This window comes from Heptranchias perlo, chromosome 36, assembly GCF_035084215.1.
Source record: "Heptranchias perlo isolate sHepPer1 chromosome 36, sHepPer1.hap1, whole genome shotgun sequence".
Classification (NCBI taxonomy): domain Eukaryota; kingdom Metazoa; phylum Chordata; class Chondrichthyes; order Hexanchiformes; family Hexanchidae; genus Heptranchias; species Heptranchias perlo.
The window spans coordinates 27,386,700-27,409,723 of record NC_090360.1 but is presented as its reverse complement, the minus strand read 5'-3'; positions in this window follow the sequence as shown (position 1 = coordinate 27,409,723).

Genomic DNA, 23,024 nt, shown 5'->3' with positions numbered 1-23,024 from the left:
TCCTTCTCCACCTACTCCTCCTTCTTCCCCTCCTGCTCCTTCTCGACCTCCTGCTCCTTCTCCACCTCCTGCTCCTTCTCCACCTCCTGCTCCTTCTCCACCTCCTGCTCCTTCTCCACCTCCTACTCCTCCTTCATCTCCTTTCCTTCTCCACCTCCTGCTCTTTTTCCATATCCAGCTCCACCTCCACATCCTGCTCCTTCTCCACCTCATGCTCCTTCTCCAACCACTGCTACTTCTTATCCTCCTCCTTCACCACCAACTGTTCATTCTCCACCTCCTGCTCCTGCTCCAACTCCTGCTCCTTCTCCGCCTCCTGCTCCTTCTCCGCCTCCTGCTCCTTCTCCGCCTCCTGCTCCTTCTCTGCCTCCTGCTCCTTCTCCGCCTCCTGCTCCTTCTATGCCTCCCGCTCCATCTCTACCTCCGCCTCCTGCTCCTTCTCCCCCTCCCGCTCCATCTCTACCTCCTGCTCCTTTTCCCCGTCCTGCTCCTTCTCCACCTCCTGCTCCTTCTCCCCGTCCTGCTCCTTCTTCACCTGCAGCTCCACCTCCGCCTCCTGCTCCTTCTCCACCACCTGCTCCTTCTCCACCTCCTGCTCCTTCTCCGCCTGGGTCTCCTTCTCCACCTCATGCTCCTCCACCACATCCAGCTCCACCTCCACCTCCTGCTGCTTCCACTCCACCTGCTCCATCTCCTCTTTCTGCTCAACCTCCCCCTCCTGCTCCTTCTCCACTTCCTGGTCAAACTCCTCCTCCTGCTCCTTCTCCCCCTCCAGCTCCTGGCTTGCCTGCTGCTCCTTCTCCCCTCCTGCTCCTTCACACCCTCCTGCTCCTGCTCCTTCTCCATCTCCTGCTCCTTCTCCACCTCCTGCTCCTTCTCCACCTCCTGCTCCTTCTCCACCTCCTGCTCCTCCTCCTTCATCTCCTGCTCCTTCTCCACCTCCTGCTCGTTTTCCATTTCCAGCTCCACCTCAACCTCCTGCTCCTTCTCCACCTCCTGCTCCTTCTCCGCCTCCTGCTCCTTCTCCGCCTCCTGCTCCTTCTCTGCCTCCTGCTCCTTCTATGCCTCCCGCTCCTCCTCCGCCTACTGCTCGTTCACACCCTCCTGATCATTCTCGCCGTAATCAAGCCCCGGGGTCAGCGGAGACAGTCAGACTCCGTGGAGCCAGAATGACCTGGAGCATTAAAACAGATTCAAAGGTTAAAAAGCAATATTTTGAAAAAACATTACCTCAAACCCCACCCCCCCCGCCAAACATCTAAAATAAACTAAAGGAACATTAAAACATTAGGTTAAAAAAATATAATTTAAAAATAACGAACACGTGGAGCGAAGGGGGCGGGGCCAGCCCTGCATGAGACAGGACTCATTACATACAGGACAGAAATTCTAACCAATTCCAGGTTAAGGCTAGCCTGCTTGTGGGCGGGAACAAAACTTCAGCCAACAGTAGCACACAGGGGAGGGGCCAGTCCAAGGCACCGAACTTAAAAGCGTCTGTGAACAAAATTAAAATCCTTTCTCCCTGATGAAGCTTAAGGATAAGCGAAACGTCGGAGAAAAAAAGATTCCAGGCCGGAGAACTTACTGAACTAAAGAGTTTTTGGATAGTACTGTTACAGGCAGAGAACCATCGAAGCCTGAGAGCCACCGGAGGGGAGGTGAGACTGGTGGGAACGGAGCCTTTCCAGGCGGGACAGCCGGCTGAGCTGGGGAGTGTTTGGAGGACGCAGTCCCAGGCAGGAGACCATCTGAGCCAGGGAGCCACCGTGGGGTGAGATTACAGTTTCTAGCGGGGACCTCTATTACCTTTTGCACCTTTCTAATGGCTAACACTATGCGGAACACATGCAGGTTGTCTGACAACCGTACGCATATGAGGTCGGACCCTGGTACACATTGGAGTCTCCCCGTAGCCAGGGATGAATTTGCTATAACAGTTAGAATAATTTATAGAATTTTCCAGACAATCCACCATCTAATATTCTTAAAGGGCCAGAATCAGCCCCCTAAGGGCATCTTAAAACAAGCTGATAAACTAACCTACTTTATAAAACCGGCCAAACCGTCACAGGAAACGCGAACCAAATTGGCTTTGAATTCAGAAAATTGGGCAAAACAGACCAAATAGATTCGAATTGAGCACTATACAACAAACCTGGAAGAATTAGAAAATGAATTTGCTCAGGCTGCAGTGACGGAGCGCCTGGAAGAAGCAATGGCGAAAGCGACGAATTGGATTAAAAAGAGTCTTCGACATAAATTCAAAATTCAATCAATTGATGAGGCAACGAGACATGTGGTTGGATTAGCATCACGGTTGACAGAGCAAGGGACCAGCACACAATTGGGGACAGAACAGCGGACCGGCACACGGACTAGGACGCCCCCACGCCATAGGCCAAATACCTGGGCAGCCTTGTTCCACCAGCCTGCGATCACAGCCCCCTCATGCCGCAGACGGACTGGAAAACCCCCCCCACCCCGTGGGCCAGCTGCCACGACTTTGTCACGCCACCGACGGACACCCCCACCCCGTGAGCCAACTGCCACAACCTCGTCACACCACCGACGGGCCCCCCCACCCCGTGAACCAGTTGCCACGACTTCGTCGTGCCACCGATGGACACCCCCACCCCGTGAACCAGTTGCTTCGACTTCGTCACGCCACCGACACACCCCCCCACCCATTGAGCCAGCTGCCATGACTTCGTCACGCCACCGACAGAACCCCTCACCCCTTGGACCAGCAGCCACGACTTCGTCACGCCACCGGCAGAGCCCCCCACCCCTTGCACCAGTTGCCACGACTTCGTCACGCCACCGTCAGTCCCCCCCCCACCCCGTGGGCCAGCTACCACGACTTCGTCACACCACCAGCAGACCACTGAAACCCCCCCTTCCCTGCCGTCCAGGGCAGCGACCCCCCCCTTCCCCGCCATCCAGGACGGCGACCAGCCCTACCCCACCCCACAGGCCAAGGACCAGGATTTCCAATGTTGCCATCATTAGGGACCTGGACATGACACTTGGCTCTCAAGAGCCTGAGCCGCATAGAACCCAGCACTACATGGGGAACCAACATTAGACCGTATTAAACCAAATCACTCGGGATTCCTCAGACCCAAAACAAACAGAAGGGAGAACCCCCCCTACACCAGGGACAAATCCATGCACAACATTCCTGTACCCCAAAACCAGGGTCACGTACCAACCACTCCCACAGAGACAAAAGAAAGACTGGACCAAACCAACCATCCCAAGAAATACAGCAGTTCTGGAGCCCGAGATCAAAGTCACAAAACAACCCCTTCCACAGAAACAAAGGAGCGACCAGACCGGACAGGTAAACCCAATAGACACAGAAATGGGGACAGGAACAATGAGAGCCCAGACAGATAACACAGTAGGAGAGGCAGAAATAGCTGTAGCCGAGGTAGGGAACACAATAGCGGAGGCAGGGGGAGCAGACACAGGAACAGAAAACACACCAACAGGGGCAGAACCTGACTCTGAAGGGGAAGATGCACAGAGAGTGACGAGGCACCCCAACACCAGCCGAAAAAACATAACCTGGAAATTGGAACACAGAAAATCCATTTTAATAATCGGAGATTCTAACCTCTCCAAGATAAAAAGATGCCCAAATCCCACCACCCAAATTGATAGCTTTCCAGGAGCTAAATTCATTCATGTCACAGCAATTCTGGACAAATTGGAATCCTGTCCGGAGACCAAAAATGTGGTGCTCTGAGTTGGCATTAATAATCGTACGCAGAAACCACTGACTGCAACCAAGCAACTGCAGTCATTACTTAAATTGGCTAAGAGCAAATTCCCAAATGCTCAGATCTGGGTGCCGGAAATTAACTTCAGTAACTCACTTCCAGAAATGGAGAGGGATACAATCAGAGGAATTAACCAGCATATAAAAAAACAGAATTACATACCAGCAATTAATGCTGGATCCTTTAAAGTGGGGGCTGACCACATCCATTGGACAGATAGCACTGCCCATAACATAATAAACCAGTGGATGAAGTCTTTAAACTAAAAAGGACATTAACCCAAGAGAAGGGTCGATTGAACCTGGGAAAAACTGTTATTAATATTTCCCAACTCTTTAACCCCACAGAGGTACAGGAGAGGGTTTTAAACAAGGGCCTTACATTTGTTCCAACCCCAAAACATTGGAAAGTACAAATTCAGGAAGATCTGAAAAGGTTTTACAGGAGAGTAAAACTGACCGACTTCTTTAGCGATTCAGAAACAGACAAGCAACCTTTTACACCACCATCAGAATGGACCCCACCAAACAATAAGATAGAGCCAGAAATCCTAAACTTTATTAAACAGACTCAATCACAAATTGAAAAAATCCCTAATCAGACAGACAAGCAAAACCTCACTGGAAGAGAGAGACGGGCAATCATAGAACTTAGAAACAATCTAGATATAATCATAAAACCAGCAGATAAGGGCAGTAGTATAGTGATCATGGATTGGCAACAGTACTTATTTGAAGCTCACAGACAGCTTAATAATACAGCCCACTACACTAAATTATCAGAACCAATATATCAGGACACACGAAAAGAGATTGGAAACATTTTAACAGAACTAAAGAGATCTAAACACTTAAATCAGAAACAAGTGGAATACCTAAGAGGGGAACAACCACAACCCAGAAAATTCTGCATACTACCCAAAATACACAAGCACCCTGACACATGGACTGTACCAGGAGAAATACCACCAGGAAGACCAATTGTGTCAGACTGTGGTAGTGAATCCTACTGGATAGCAGAATACATTGACTCATTCCTAAACCCCTTATCACAGAAGCACCCGAGCTACATTAAAGACACTTACCATTTCATAGAAATAGTGAACTCACTGACCGTACCCCCGAACGCAATACTCTTTACCATGGACATTGAAAGCCTATACACAAACATAGAAACAGACAGAGGCATACAGGCAGTGGAAAATATCCTTAGAAAGTTCCCCCAACCCCACAGACCAGATGCAGCCATAATCCAGCTATTACAACTAGGACTAACAAAAAATGACTTTGAATTCCAGGAGGAATTCTACCTACAGATTAAGGGCACGGCTATGGGCAAGAAATTTGCCCCGGCCGACGCAAACATATACATGGCAGACTGGGAAAACAGTCTTTGAAAAGTGTTCCTAGCTCCCGATGTGTTATTACAGATACCTGGATGACATATGGGGAGTCTGGACTCACACAGAAACAGAACTGCAAGAATTTGTAGGTATTCTCAACAGTCACCACCAATCTATTAAATTTAAAGTTACAACACATAGAGAAAGTGTGGATTTCCTGGACACCACAGTATTTAAATTACAACAGGAGAATAACAGCCACAAGTTAGCAACAAAGGTATTCTTTAAAGAAACAGACACACACACACTCCTGCACATAAACAGCCACCATCCAAAACATACCATTCGGGGGCTGGTGAAGTCACAACTGACACGTTTTCACCGCATATGCACAAACGGAGAGGACTTTAGGGAAGCCCCCACAACCCTATTTACTGCACTGAGACAGAGAGGTTACACGAAAAGGTTCCTCAGGCACCTTAAGTCTGATTTCCTGAGGGGACTGAATAGCCCACGGCCAAACAGAGAAGTAGCAAGACTACCACTGATAACGACATACGAGACAACGACCAAACTAATAAACGGAGTGATTAAAACCCAATTTGGAAAAATAAAAGAGGATGTTGACACACTTAGCCGATACAACATAACATCAGCATACAAAAGAACTCGAAACCTTCGGGATATGCTGGTTCGTAGTAGAATAAGAAAACAGACAACCCAGAACTGCACAAACCCAAGATGTGGGACGTGTAAATACCTAAAAATCCGTAAAATGATACAAAATAGACACACAGGAAAAGCAGCCCTAATTAAACAAAGAATTACACGTGAACAGCACAATGCTGTATATGCAATTCGATGCAAACAATGCCACATCTTGTATGCAGGAGAAACAGGGAATAGTCTAAGGATGAGGCTCACAGGGCACCTCAGTGCTATTAGAACAAAGGATGTATACAAACCTACCTCCCGACACTTCATGGAGCATGGTCTTGAATCCCTGGAATTTATGGGGTTGGAGACCAACATGAACTGGACAACCTCACAAAGGAAGAGGAGGGAAAAACACTGGATAACAACCCTACAAACTCAGTTACCAAAGGGCTTAAATCAGATCTAAAATGGGGGAAATCCAACATTAAAAAACAAAACTGCCCCGACCTTAATTACCACAAATCCCAACCCCAGCTTGATATACCTCTCAAACCGCAACCACACCCTACCCTAATCACAATAATCCGAACCACATCTCACCTGGCCCACAACAAACAGACCCCACCCAAATCCTAACTCAAATGCACCCCACTCTACCCCTAAAGCCTAATCCTAACTCTAATATGGGACCCCTAATCTCCCACCCCACCACTAAAACCTAAACCTAACACACCCCACCCTACTCGTAAACCCTGACCCTCACTCAACCCTACCGCTAATGCAACCCTAACCCATAAACCTAACCCCCTAGCCCTGAATCTAATCACAACTCTGACCCTGGACCCTAACCCTGATGCACCCTACCCTACCCCTAAACACCTAACCCGAACCCTGATGCATCCTACCCTACCCCTAAACACCTAACCCTAACCCTGATGCACCCAACCCTATCCCTAAAACATAACTCGAATGCACCCAACCCTACCCCTAAAACTTAAACCTAACCCCACCCCACCCCTAAACACCTAACACTAACCCTGATGCACCCCAACCTAACCGCAATATAGCCCTGAACCTAACTACAACCCTGACCCTCACCTAACCCCAACACTAACCCCAATGCAGCAACACTAACCCTAACCTGAACCCCCCAACCTCAATACAACATAACCCTAACACTACCTAAAATAATTGTAAACAATTTTACAACACCAAGTTATAGTCCAGCAATTTTATTTTAAATTCACAAGCTTTCGGAGATTTTCTCCTTCCTCAGGCAAATGTTTGCCTGAGGAAGGAGAAAATCTCCGAAAGCTTGTGAATTTAAAATAAAATTGCTGGACTATAACTTGGTGTTGTAAAATTGTTTACAATTGTCAACCCCAGTCCATCACCGGCATCTCCACATCATACCTAAAATAAAGGGAAGGGTTCCAACACCTATAATAATAATCAAGTAAGAAAATAATAACTAAATACTACATAGAGACCATAAATTGGCAAAACCCAGGAACTGATTATAACCCCAGAGGGGATCAAAGGATTACGGAACAAGAAATTACTAAGAAGAGATCGGCAAGAAAAAGAAGCCAGGTGGTAAGGTAAAGCATGGGCCAACCAAAAGTGGCAGGTATAAGTGACAAGAAGCTCAAGAGTTGAATGAGAATATGAACACAAGAGAGTGTTACTGCCCTCCTGCCCACACCATACAACCTAACCCTAACCCTAACCCTAACCCTAACCCTAACCCTATCCCTAACCCTAACCCTAACCTTAACCCTAACCCTAATGCAGAAACAGGGAATCGTCTCAGGATGAGGCTCACAGGGCACCTCAGTGCTATTAGAACAAAGGATGTCTACAAACCTACCTCCCGACACTTCATGGAGCATGGTCTTGAATCCCTGGAATTTATGGGTTGGAGACCAACATGAACTGGACAACCTCACAAAGGAAGAGGAGGGAAAAACACTGGATAACAACCCTACAAACTCAGTTACCAAAGGGCTTAAATCAGATCTAAAATGGGGGAAATCCAACATTAAAAAACAAAACTGCCCTGACCTTAATTCCCACAAATCCCAACCCCAGCTTGATGAACCTCTCAAACCACAACCACACCCAACCCTAATCACAATAACCCTAACCACATCCCACCTGGCCCACAACAAACAGACCCCACCCAAATCCTAACTCAAATGCACCCCACTCTACCCCGAAAGCCTAACCCTAACCCTAATCTCCCCCCCACCCCTAAAACCTAAACCGAACACACCCCACCCTACTCCTAAACCCTGACCCTCACTTAACACTACCCCTAATGCAACCCTAACCCATAACCCTAACCCCCTAGCCCTGAATCTAATCACAACTCTGACCCTGGACCCTAACCCTGATGCACCCTACCCTACCCCTAAACACAGAACCCTAACCCTGATGCACCCTGCCCTATCCCTAAACAACTAACCTTAACCCTGATGCACCCTACCCTACCCCTAAAGACCTAATCCTAACCCTGATGCACCCAACCCTACCCCAAAAAAATAACCCTAATGTACCCAACCCTACCCCTAAAACTTTACCCTAACCCCACCCTGATGCACCCCAACCTAACCGCAATGTAGCCCTGAACCTAACTGCGACCCTGACCCTCACCTAACCCCAACACTACCCCCAATGCAGCAACCCTAACCATAACCTGAACCCCCCAACCTCAATACAACATAACCCTAACACTACTTAAAATAAAGGGTAGGGTTCCAACACCAATAATAATGTACAAGTAAGCAAATAATAACTAAATACTACATAGAGACAATAAATTGGCAAAACCCAGGAACTGATTATCACCCCAGAGGGGATCAAAGGATTACGGATCAAGAAATTACGAAGAAGAGATTGGCAAGAAAACGAAGCCAGGTGGTAAGGTAAAGTGTGGGCCAACCAAAAGTGGCAGGTATAAGTGACAAGAAGCTCAAGCGTTGAGTGAGAATACGAACACAAGAGGGTGCAACAAACATCCTGCCCACACCATACAACCTCACCCTAACCCTAACCCTAACCCTAATCCTAATGCAGAAACAGGGAATAGTCTAAGGATGAGGCCCACAGGGCACCTCAGTGCTATTAGAACAAAGGATGTATACAAACCTACCTCCCGACACTTCATGGAGCATGGTCTTGAATCCCTGGAATTTATGGGGTTGGAGACCAACATGAACTGGGCAACCTCACAAAGGAAGAGGAGGGAAAAACACTGGATAACAACCCGACAACCTCAGTTCCCAAAGGGCTTAAATCAGATCTAAAATGGGGGAAATCCAACATTAAAAAACAAAACTGACCCGACCTTAATTACCACAAATCCCAACCCCAGCTTCATAAACCTCTCAAACCGCAACCACACCCTACCATAATCACAATAACCCGAACCACATCCCACCTGGCCCACAACAAACAGACCCCACCCAAATCCTAACTCAAATGCACCCCACTCTAACCCTAATGCCTAACCCTAACTCTAATACAGGAACCCGAATCTCCCACCCCACCCCTAAAACCTAAACCTAACACACCCCACCCTATTATGTGGCCGGGTCCTGCTCCGACTTCTTGTGTTCTTTAGATTTGTGGTTGGGATCAGATCAGCCATGATCTTATTGAATGGCGGAGCAGGATCGAGGGGCCGATTGGCCTACTCCTGCTCCAATTTCTTATGTTCTTATGTTCTTATTCCTAAACCCTGACCCTCACTTAACCCAACCCCTAAAGCAACCCTAACCCATAACCCTAACCCAAGCCCCAATGCAACCCTAACCCATAAACCTAACCCCCCAGCCCTGAATCTAATCACAACTCTGACACTGGAACCTAACCCTGATGCACCCTACCCTACCCCTAAACACCTAACCCTAACCCTGATGCACCCTGCCCTACCCCTAAACACCTAACCCTAACCCTGATGCACCCTACCCTACCCCTAAACACCTAACCCTAACCCTGATGCACCCAACCCTACCCCTAAAACTTAACCCTAATCCCACCCCACCCCTAAACACCTATCCCTAACCCTGATGCACCCCAACCTAACCCCAATACAGCCCTGAACCTAACTGCGACCCTGACCCTCACCTAACCCCAACACTAACCCCAATGCAGCAACCCTAACCCTAACCTGAACCCCCCAACCTCAATACAACATAACCCTAACACTACTTAAAATAAAGGGTAGGGTTCCAACACCAATAATAATATACAAGTAAGCAAATAATAACTAAATACTACAAAGAGACCATAAATTGGCAAAACTCAGGAACTGATTATAACCCCAGAGGGGGATCAAAGGATTACGGATCAAGAAATTACTAAGAAGAGATTGGCAAGAAAAAGAAGCCAGGTGGTAAGGTAAAGCGTGAGCCAACCAAAAGTGGCAGGTATAAGTGAGAAGAAGCTCAAGCGTTGAGTGAGAATATGAACACAAGAGGGTGTAACTACCCTCCTGCCCACACCATACAACCTAACATTCAGGAGCGACACGCTTTGCATTACCACAGACAAAAAAAGATATAAATGCCAAGAAAAGAAAACCCAGAGAGAATATCTTGCAAATACCTTAAATCTAAACTTGATCAGTGAGGTGGATGGTTAAATAACTTTTTGTTCCCCTTTCGCCCCCCCCACAAAAAAATGCAGCAAGCAAACTTATAAAAATAGGGAGCACCAAGGAGGTTTTTTAAATTTTAAAATCTAAAATATTTTTAAAAGGTGCACTTAAAAAAAAGCATGGCTGGAAATGCGAGACTGACAGACATGGAACTCATCTTCCCAACCCCCCGCCCCCCCACGAGGTTTAGGACAGCAATAAGGGCACAAAAGATTGCATGTTTTTTTGAAAAAAGTTGGAGTTCCCGGAGGAATAATGGACACGGTCTCTGGACATTGATGCGGGGACGGCCCCTTTAAGAGATGCCTGGTGCTGTGGGGAACGCGACAGCAGGGAGCTGCTGGATATCGACCTCCGGTTTTTAAAAAGAAACCCTTTCCCCGGGGATCTGGAGGAGTTGGGGACACGGGTGAGACTCCGCTAACTTTATTTAGTCTTTAGATTTTGAGCGTTCACCGGGTGATTTTTATATTTGAAATCGTTTTTTTTTCGCAGCGACTGAAAAGCGAGCGCCGCGTGAGGCATTCTGGGATATGGAGTTTTCTAGGGTCAAACACGAGGGCAACGCTCTGAAATAAAAGGGTTTACTTTGGTTTTTTGGGGCTGGGGGACCTTTCTTTCCCCCTCCTCTCCCCCGGGGGGTGGGTGGCGGCGGATTCGGGAGTTTTTTTGGGGAATCGGACCTTGGAAATCGTTTTTTTCTGCGCGGCCGCTGAAAAGTGAGGCATTCTGGGAGATTGAGTTTCGTTTAACGAGCGATCGGGTTTAAAAAGGAGGAATGCGGGAGGGAAGTTTAATTAATTGTTTAAAATACGTTTATAATTAAAAGGCATAGCCGGATGTGGGGGTTTGGAGAAGTAGCTTCATGTTTTTTTTTAAAAATCAGGTGAGGCGGACAGCTAATCAAGCCCCGGGGTCAGCGGAGACAGTCAGAGTCCGTGGCGCCAGAATGACCTGGAGCATTAAAACAGATTCAAAGGTTAAAAAGCAATATTTTGAAAAAACATTACCTCAAAAAAAATAACCCCCCTCCCCAAACATCTAAAATAAACTAAAGGAACATTAAAACATTAGGTTAAAAAAATATAATTTAAAAATAACGAACACGTGGAGCGAAAGGGGCGGGGCCAGCCCTGCATGAGACAGGACTCATTACATACAGGACAGAAATTCTAACCAATCCCAGGTTAAGGCTCGCCTGCTTGTGGGCGGGAACAAAACTTCAGCCAACAGTAGCACACAGGGGAGTGGCCAGTCCAATGCACCAAACTTAAAAGCGTCTGTAAACAAAATTAAAATACTTTCTCCCTGATGAAGCTTAAGGGTACGCGAAACGTCGGAGAAAAAAAGATTCCAGGCCAGAGAACATACTGAACTAAAGAGTTTTTGGATCGTACTGTTGCAGGCAGAGAACCATCAAAGCCAGAGAGCCACCAGAGGGGAGGTGAGACTGGTGGGAACGGAACCTTTCCAGGCAGGATAGCCGGCTGAGCTGGGGAGTGTTTGGAGGACGCAGTCCCAGGCAGGAGACCATCTGAGCCAGGGAACCGTGGGGTGAGATTACAGTTACTAGCGGGGACCTCTATTACCAAATAGAAGCCAGTAACATCTTTTAAAACCTTTTGCACCTTTCTACACCCAGGGAATGGCTAACACTATGCGGAACACATGCAGGTTGTCTGACAACCGTACGCATATAAGGTCGGACCCTGGTACACATCGGAGTCTCCCCGTAGCCAGGGATGAATTTGCTATAACAGTTAGAATTATTTATAGAATTTTCCAGACAATCCACCATCTAATATTCTTAAAGGGCCAGAATCAGCCCCCTGAGTGCATCTTAAAACAAGCTGATAAATTAACCGACTTTATAAAACCGTCACAGGAAACCCTAACCAAACTGGCTTTGAATTCAGAAAATTGGGCAAAACAGACCAGACAGACACTAATTGAGCACTGTACAACAAACCTGGAAGAATTCGAAAATGAATTTGCTCAGGCTGCAGTGACGGAGCGCCTGGAGGAAGCAATGGCAAAAGCGACTAATTGGATTAAAAAGAGTCTTAGACATCAATTCAAAATTCAATCAATTGATGAGGCAAAGAGACATGTGGTTGGAATAGCATCACGGTTGACAGAGCAAGGGACCAGCACACAATTGGGGACAGAGCAGCGGACCGGCACACGGACTAGGATGCCCCCAAGCCATAGGCCAAATACCTGAGCAGCCTTGTTCCACCAGCCTGCGATCACAGCCCCCTCATGCCGCAGACGGACTGGACACCCAACCCCACCCCGTGGGCCAGCTGCCACGACTTTGTCACGCCACCGACGGACACCCCCACCCCGTGAGCCAACTGCCACGACTTCGTCACGCCACCGATGGAACCCCCCACCCCGTGAACCAATTGCCACGACTTCGTCACGCCACCGACAGACCCCCCAACCCCTTGCACCAGTTGCCACGACTTCGTCACGCCACCGACAGACCCCCCAACCCCGTGGGCCAGCTACCACGACTTCGTCACACCACCAGCAGACCACCGAAACCCCCCCTTCCCTGCCGTCCAGGGCAGCGACCAGCCCTACCCCACCCCACAGGCCAAGGACCAGGATTTCCAATGTGGCCATCATTCGGGACCTGGACATCACACTTGGCTCTCAAGAGCCTGAGCCACGTAGACCCCAGCACTACATGGGGAACCAACATCAGACCGCATTAAACCAAATCACTAGGGATTCCTCAGACACAAAACAAACAGAAGGGAGAACCCATCCTACACCAGGGACAAATCCATGCACAACATTACTGTACCCCAAAACCAGGGTCACGTACCAACCGCTCCCACAGAGACAAAAGAAAGACTGGACCAAACCAACCATCGCAAGAAATACAGCAGTTCTTGAGCCCGAGATCAAAGTCACAAAACAACCCCTTCCACAGAAACAAAGGAGCGACCAGACCGGACAGGTAAACCCAATAGACACAGAAATGGGGACAGGAACAATGAGAGCCCAGACAGATAACACAGTAGGAGAGGCAGAAATAGCTGCAGCCGAGGTAGGGAACACAATAGGGGAGGCAGGGGGAGCAGACACAGAAACAGAAAACACACCAACAGGGGCAGAACCTGACTCTGAAGGGGAAGATGCACAGAGAGTGACGAGGCACCCCAACACCAGCCGAAAAAACATAACCTGGAAATTGGAACCCAGAAAATCCATTTTAATAATAGGAGATTCTAACCTCTCCAAGATAAAAAGATGGCCAAATCCCACCACCCAAATTGATAGCTTTCCAGGAGCTAAATTCATTCATGTCGCAGCAATTCTGGACAAATTGGAACCCTGTCCGGAGACCAAAAAGGTGGTGCTCTCAGTTGGCATTAATAATCGTACGCAGAAACCACTGACTGCAACCAAGCAACTGCAGTCATTACTTAAATTGGCTAAAAGCAGATACCCAAATGCTCAGATCTGGGTGCCGGAAATTAACTTCAGTAACTTACTTCCAGAAATGGAGAGGGATACAATCAGAGGAATTAACCAGCATATAAAAAAACAGAATTACATACCAGCAATTAATGCTAGATCCTTTAAAGTGGGGGCTGACCACATACATTGGACAGATAGCACTTCCCATAACATAATAAACCAGTGGAAGAAGTCTTTAAACTAAAAAGGACATTAACCCAAGAGAAGGGTAGATTAAACCTGGGAAAAACTGTTATTAATATTTCCCAACTCTTTAACCCCACAGAGGTACAGGAGACGGTTTTAAACAAGGGCCTTACATTTGTTCCAACCCCAAAACATTGTAAAGTACAAATTCAGGAAGATCTGAAAAGGTTTTACAGGAGAGTAAAACTGACCGATTACTTTAGCGATTCAGAAACAGACAAGCAACCTTTTACACCACCATCAGAATGGACCCCACCAAACAATAAGATAGAGCCAGAAATCCTAAACTTTATTAAACAGACTCAATCACAAATTGAAAATATCCCTAAACAGACAGACAAGCAAAACCTCACTGGAAGAGAGAGACGGGCAATCATAGAACTTAGAAACAATCTAGATATAATCATAAAACCAGCAGATAAGGGCAGTAGTATGGTGATCATGAATAGGCAAATGTACCTATTTGAAGCTCACAGACAGCTTAATAATACAGCCCACTAGACTAAATTAACAGAACCAATATATCAGGACACACGAAAAGAGATTGGAAGCATTTTAACAGAACTAAAGAGATCTAAACACTTAAATCAGAAACAAGTGGAATACCTAAGAGGGGAACAACCACAACCCAGAAAATTCTACATACTACCCAAAATACACAAGCACCCTGACACATGGACAGTACCAGGAGAAATACCACCAGGAAGACCCATTGTGTCAGACTGTGGTAGTGAATCCTACAGGATAACAGAATACTTGGACTCATTCCTAAACCCCTTATCACAGAAGCACCCTAGCTACATTAAAGACACTTACCACTTCATAGAAATAGTGAACTCACTGACCGTACCCCCGAACGCAATACTCTTTACCATGGACATTGAAAGCCTATACACAAACATAGAAACAGACAGAGGCATACAGGCAGTGGAAAATATCCTTAGAAAGTTCCCCCAACCCCACAGACCAGATGCAGCCATAATCCAGCTATTACACCTAGGACTAACAAAAAATGACTTTGAATTCCAGGAGCAATTCTACCTACAGATTAAGGGCACGGCTATGGGCAAGAAATTTGCCCCGGCCTACGCAAACATATACATGGCAGACTGGGAAAACACAGTCTTTGGAAAGTGTTCCAAGCTCCCGATGTGTTATTGCAGATACCTGGATGACATATGGGGAGTCTGGACTCACACAGAAACAGAATTGCAAGAATTTGTAGGTATTCTCAACAGTCACCACCAATCTATTAAACTTAAAGTTACAACACATAGAGAAAGTGTGGATTTCCTGGACACCACAGTATTTAAATTAGCACAGGAGAACAGCCGCCACAAGTTAGCAACAAAGGTATTCTTTAAATTGTTGTGGGAAAAATCACCACTCGGAGTCAGACTTAAAGATTCAACATGCAGTTTATTGGACAAAGCTTTGGAAGAAGGACTGGACACTCCGTAGTGAACGCAGCTAACTTCTCAACTTTAAAATGGTTGTCATGCTTTTTTATATCTTTGAAATACAGATTTCAGTAGCTTTTACATCATAAATCTTGATTACACACATTAACCAATTAAGTCCGCACAGCAACAACGGACAGTTTACACATTAACCAATTAAGTCTGCATAGCAACAACAGACTGCTTACGCATTAACCAATTAAGTCCGAACAACTATTATCACCTTAAGACAGCATGCCTTTGTTTCAAGTCAACGATTCCACCAGAAACCACCTGTCCCTCCAGGATTCTTGCTGCAGTTTCTTGATCGAGAAGCCCAATTTCAGCTGCATCTTTAACTGAGTGTACAGAAGAGCTACCTGGATCAATTATCCACTAAACCCATTTTTGATGCCAAAGTCACTGATAACTGTTTGCCTCGTTTTAAGTCAACGATTCCACCAGAAACCACCTGTAGGGTAAATACCACTGTCATGTACCCATGAGTCACTTCATCGTTGCCTTTACTTCAACAGTCCAAAATCCACGCTAACAAAAGAAACAGACACACACACACACTCCTGCACATAAACAGCCACCATCCAAAACATACCTTTCGGGGGCTGGTGAAGTCACAACTGACACGTTTTCACCGCATATGCACAAACGGAGAGGACTTTAGGGAAGCCACCACAACCCTATTTACTGCACTGAGACAGAGAGGTTACTCGAAAAGGTTCCTCAGGCACCTTAAGTCAGATTTCCTGAGGGGACTGAATAGCCCACGGCCAAACAGAGAAGCAGCAAGACTACCACTGATAACGACATACGATACAACGACCAAACTAATACACGGAGTGAATAAAACCCAATTTGGAGAACTAAAAGAGGATGTTGACACACTTAGCCGATGCAACATAACATCAGCATACAAAAGAACTCAAAACCTTCGGGATATGCTGGTTCGTAGTAGAATAAGAAAACAGACAACCCAGAACTGCACAAACCCAAGATGTGGGACTTGCAAATAGCTAATAATCCTCAAAATGATACAAAATAGACACACAGGAAAAGCAGCCCTAATTAAACAAAGAATTACATGTGAACAGCACAATGCTGTATATGCAATTCGATGCAAACAATGCCACATCTTGTATGTAGGAGAAACAGGGAACAGTCTAAGGATGAGGCTCACAGGGCACCTCAGTGATATTAGAACAAGGGATGTTTACAAACCTACCTCCCGACACTTCATGGAGCATGGTCTTGAATCCCTGGAATTTATGGGGTTGGAGACCAACATGAACTGGACAACCTCACAAAGGAAGAGGAGGGAATAACACTGGATAACAACCCGACAAACTCAGTTCTCAAAGGGCTTAAATCAGATCTAAAATGGGGGAAATCCAACATTAAAAAACAAAACTGCCCCGACCTTAATTACCACAAATCCCAACCCCAGCTTGATAAACCTCTCAAACCGCAACCACACCCTACCCTAATCACAAAAACCCTACCCACATCCCACCTGGCCCACAACAAACAGACCCCACCCAAATCCTAACTCAAATGCACCCCACTCGACCCCTAAAGCCGAACCCTAACTCTAATACAGCAACCCTAATCTCGCACCCCACCCCTAAAATCTAAACCTAACACACCCCACCCTACTCCTAAACCCTGACCCTCACTTAACCATACCCCTAATGCAACCCTAACCCATAACTCTAACCCCCTAGCCCTGAATCTAATCACAACTCTGACCCTGAAGCCTAACGCTGATGCACCCTACCCTACCTCTAAACACATAATCCTAACCCTGATGCACCCTACCCTACCTCTAAACACCTAACCCTAACGCTGATGCACCCAACCCTACCCCTAAAACATAACCCGAATGCACCCAACCCTACCCCTAAAATTAACCCGAACCCCACCCCACCCCTAAACACCTAACCCTAACCCTGATGCACCCCAACCTAACCCCAATATAGCCCTGAACCTAACTACAACCCTGACCCTCACCTAACCCCAACACTAACCCCAATGCAGCAACCCTAACCCTAACCTGAGCCCCCCAACCTCAATACAACATAACCCGAACAATACCTAAAATAAAGGGTAGGGTTCTAACACCAATAATAATATACAAGTAAGCAAATAATAACTAAATACTACATAGAGACCATAAATTGGCAAAACCCAGGAACTGATTATAACCCCAGAGGCGGTTCAATGGATTACGGATCAAGAAATCAATAAGAAGAGATCGGCAAGAAAAAGAAGCCAGGTGGTAAGGTAAAGCGTGGGCCAACCAAAAGTGGCAGGTTTAAGTGACAAGAAGCTCAAGGGTTGAGTGAGAATATGAACACAAGAGGGTGTAACTACCCTCCTGCCCACACCATACAACCTAACATTCAGGAGTGACACACTTTGCATTACCACAGACAAAAAAAGATATAAATGCCAAGAAAAGAAAACCCAGAGAGTATATCTTGCAAATACCTTAAATCTAAACTTGATCAGTGAGGTAGATGGTTAAATAACTTTTTCTTCCCCTTTCGCACCCCCACAAAAAAAAAGCAGCAAGCAAACTTATAAAAATAGGGAGCACCAAGGAGGTTTTTTAAATTTTAAAATCTAAAATATTTTTAAAAGGTGCACTTAAAAAAAAGCATGGCTGGAAATGTGAGACTGACAGACATGGAACTCATCTTCCCAAACCCCCCCCACGAGGTTTAGGACAGCAATAAGGGCACAAAAGATTCCATGTTTTTTTGAAAAAAGTTGGAGTTCCCGTAGGAATAATAGACACGGTCTCTGGACATTGATGCGGGGACGGCCCCTTTAAGAGATGCCTGGTGCTGCGGGGAACGCGACAGCTGGGAGCTGCTGGATATCGACCTCCGGTTTTTAAAAAGAAACCCTTTTTAAAAACCGGAGGAGTTGGGGACACGGGTGAGACTCCGATAACTTTATTTAGTCTTTAGATTTTGAGCGTTCACCGGGTGATTTTTGTCATTGAAATCGTTTTTTTTCCGCAGCGACTGAAAAGCGAGCGCCGCGTGAGGCATTCTGGGATATGGAATTTTCTCGGGTGAAACACCAGGGCAAGGCCCGTAAATTAAAGGGTTTACTTGGTCTCTCTGGGGCTGGGGGGCCTTCCTTTCCCCCTCCTCTCTCCCCGGGGGGCGGGTGGCAGCGATTACGGGAGTTTTTTTGGGGAATCGGACCTTGGAAATCAAATTTCTTTCCACGCGGCCGCTGAAAAGCGAGCGCCACGTGAGGCATTCTGGGATATGGAGCTTTCTCGGGTCAAACACGAGGACAACGCTCTTAAATAAAAGGGTTTACTTTGGTTTTTTGGGGCTGGGGGACCTTTCTTTCCCCCTCCTCTCCCCCGGGGCGTGGGTGGCGGCGGATTCGGGAGTTTTTTGGGGGAATCGGACCTTGGAAATCGTTTTTTTCTGCGCGGCCGCTGAAAAGTGAGCGACGCGTGAGGTATTCTGGGAGATTGAGTTTCGTTTAAAGAGCGATCGGGTTTAAAAAGGAGGAAAGCGGTCGGGAAGTTTAATTAATTGTTTAAAATACCTTTATAATTAAAAGGCATAGCCGGATGTGGGGTTTTGGAGAAGTAGCTTCATGTTTTTTTTTAAAGATCAGGTGAGGCGGACAGGTAATCAAGCCCCGGGGTCAGCGGAGACAGTCAGAGTCCATGGCGCCAGAATGACCTGGAGCATTAAAACAGATTCAAAGGTTGAAAAGCAATACTTTTAAAAAATATTACCTCAAAAAAAATAACCCCCCCCCAAATATCTAAAATAAACAAAATGCAACATTGAAACATTAGGTTAAAAAAATATAATTTAAAAATAACGAACACGCGGAGCGAAAGGGGCGGGGCCAGCCCTGCATGAGACAGGACTCATGACATACAGGACAGAAACTCTAACCAATCCCAGGTTAAGGCGAGCCTGCTTGTGGGCGGGAACAAAACTTCAGCCAACAGTAGCACACAGGGGAGGGGCCAGTCCAAGGCACCAAACTTAAAAGCGTCTGTGTCAAAATTAAAATCCTTTCTCCCTGATGAAGCTTAAGGATAAGTGAAACGTCGGAGAAAAAAAGATTCCAGGTGGGAGAACATACTGAACTAAAGAGTTTTTGGATCGTACTGTTGCAGGCAGAGAACCATCGAAGCCAGAGAGCCACCGGAGGGGAGGTGAGACTGGTGGGAACGGAGCCTTTCCAGGCGGGACAGCCGGCTGAGCTGGGGAGTGTTTGGAGGACGCAGTCCCAGGCAGGAGACCATCTGAGCCAGGGAGCCACCGTGGGGTGAGATTACAGTTACTAGCTGGGATCTCTATTACCAAATAGAAGCCAGTAATATCTTTTAAAACCTTTTGCACCTTTCGACACCCAGGGAATGGCTAACACTATGCGGAACACATGCAGGTTGTCTGACAACCGTACGCATATGAGGTCGGACCCTGGTACACATAGGAGTCTCCCCGTAGCCAGGGATGAATTTGTTTTAACAGTTTGAATAATTTATAGAATTTTCCACACAATCCACCATCTAATATTCTTAAAGGGCCAGAATCAGCCCGCTGAGGGCATCTTAAAACAAGCTGATAAATTAACCTACTTTATAAAACCGGCAAAACCGTCACAGGAAACCAAAACCAAATTGGCTTTGAATTCAGAAAATTGGGCAAAACAGACCAGACAGACTCTAATTGTGCACTATACAACAAACCTGGAAGAATTAGAAAATGAATTTGCTCAGGCTGCAGTGACGGAGCGCCTGGAAGAAGCAATGGCGAAAGCGACTAATTGGATTAAAAAGAGTCTCAGACATAAATTCAAAATTCAATCAATTGATGAGGCAAAGAGACATGTGGTTGGATTAGCATCACGGTTCACAGAGCAAGGGTCCAGCACACAATTGGGGACAGAACAGCGGACCGGCACACGGACTAGGACGCCCCCACGCCATAGGCCAAATACCTGGGCAGCCTTGTTCCACCAGCCTGCGATCACAGTCCCCTCATGCCGCAGACGGACTGGAAACACCCCCCCACCCCGTGGGCCAGCTGCCACGACTTTGTCACGCCACCGACGGACACCCCCACCCCGTGAACCAACTGCCACAAACTCGTCTCATCACCGACGGACCCCCCCACCCCGTGAAGCAGTTGCCACGATTTCGTCACGCCACCGATGGACCCCCCCACCCCGTGAACCAGTTGCCACGACTTCGTCACGCCAACGACACACACCCCCACCCTTTGAGCCAGCTGCCATGACTTCAGCACGCAACCGGCAGACCCCCCCACCCCTTGCACCAGTTGCCACGACTTCGTCACGCCACCGACAGACCCCCCCACCCTTTGCCCCAGCTGCCATGACTTCGTCACGCCACCGACACCCCCCCCCCACCCTTTGAGCCAGCTGCCATGACTTCAGCACGCCACCGGCAGACACCCCACCCCTTGCACCAGTTTCCACGACTTCGTCACGCCACCAACAGACCCCCCCACCCCGTGGGCCAGCTGCCGTGACTTTGTCACGCCACCGACGAACCCCCCCACCCCGTGAACCAGTTGCCACGACTTCGTCACGCCACCGACAGACCCTCCCACCCCGTGGGCCAGCTGCCATGTCTTTGTCACGCCACCGACGAACCCCCCCACCCCGTGAACCAGTTGCCACGACTTCGTCACGCCACCGATGGACCCCCCCACCCCGTGAACCAGTTGCCACAACTTCGTCATGCCACCGACACACCTCCCCACCCTTTGAGCCAGCTGCCATGACTTCAGCACGCCACCGACAGACCCCCCCATCCCTTGCACCAGTTGCTACGACTTCGTCACGCCACCGACAGACCCCCCCACCCTTTGAGCCAGCTGCCATGACTTCGTCACGCCACCGGCAGACACCCCCACCCCTTGCACCAGTTGCCACGTCTTCGTCACGCCACCAACACACCCCCACACCCTTTCAGCCAGCTGCCATGACTTCGTCACGCCACCGACAGACCCCTCACCCCTTGGACCAGCTGCCACGACTTCGTCACGCCACCGGCAGACCCCCCCACCTTTTGTACCAGTTGCCACGACATCGTCACGCCACCGACAGACCCCCCCACCCCGTGGGCCAGCTACCACGACTTCGTCACACCACCAGCAGACCACCGAAACCCCCCCTTCCCCGCCATCCAGGGCGGCGACCAGCCCTTCCCCACCCCACAGGCCAAGGACCAGGATTTCCAATGTGGCCATCATTAGGGACCTGGACATCACACTTGGCTCTCAAGAGCCTGAGCCACGTAGACCCCAGCACTACATGGGGAACCAACATCAGGCCGTATTAAACCAAATCTCTAGGGATTCCTCAGGCCCAAAACAAACAGAAGGGAGAACCCCTCCTACACCAGGGACAAATCCATGCACAACATTCCTGTACCCCAAAACCAGGGTCACGTACCAACCGCTCCCACAGAGACAAAAGAAAGACTGGACCAAACCAACCATCCCAAGAAATACAGCAGTTCTAGAGCCCGAGATCAACGTCACAAAACAACCCCTTCCACAGAAACAAAGGAGCGACCAGACCGGACAGGTAAACCCAATAGACACAGAAATGGGGACAGGAACAATGAGAGCCCAGACAGATAACACAGTAGGAGAGGCAGAAATAGCTGTAGCCGAGGTAGGGAACACAATAGGGGAGGCAGGGGGAGCAGACACAGAAACAGAAAACACACCAACAGGGGCAGAACCTGACTCTGAAGGGGAAGATGCACAGAGAGTGACGAGGCACCCCAACACCAGCCGAAAAAACATAACCTGGAAATTGGAACCCAGAAAATCCATTTTAATAATAGGAGATTCTAACCTCTCCAAGATAAAAAGATGCCCAAATCCCACCACCCAAATTGATAGCTTTCCAGGAGCTAAATTCATTCATGTCGCAGCAATTCTGGACAAATTGGAACCCTGTCCGGAGACCAAAAAGGTGGTGCTCTCAGTTGGCATTAATAATCGTACGCAGAAACCACTGACTGCAACCAAGCAACTGCAGTCATTACTTAAATTGGCTAAAAGCAGATTCCCAAATGCTCAGATCTGGGTGCCGGAAATTAACTTAAGTAACTTGCTTCCAGAAATGGAGAGGGATACAATCAGAGGAATTAACCAGCATATAAAAAAACAGAATTACATACCAGCAATTAATGCTAGATCCTTTAAAGTGGGGGCTGACCACATACATTGGACAGATAGCACTGCCCATAACATAATAAACCAGTGGATGAAGTCTTTAAACTAAAAAGGACATTAACCCAAGAGAAGGGTAGAGTAAACCTGGGAAAAACTGTTATTAATATTTCCCAACTCAGGAGACGGTTTTAAACAAGGGCCTTACATTTGTTCCAACCCCAAACATTGTAA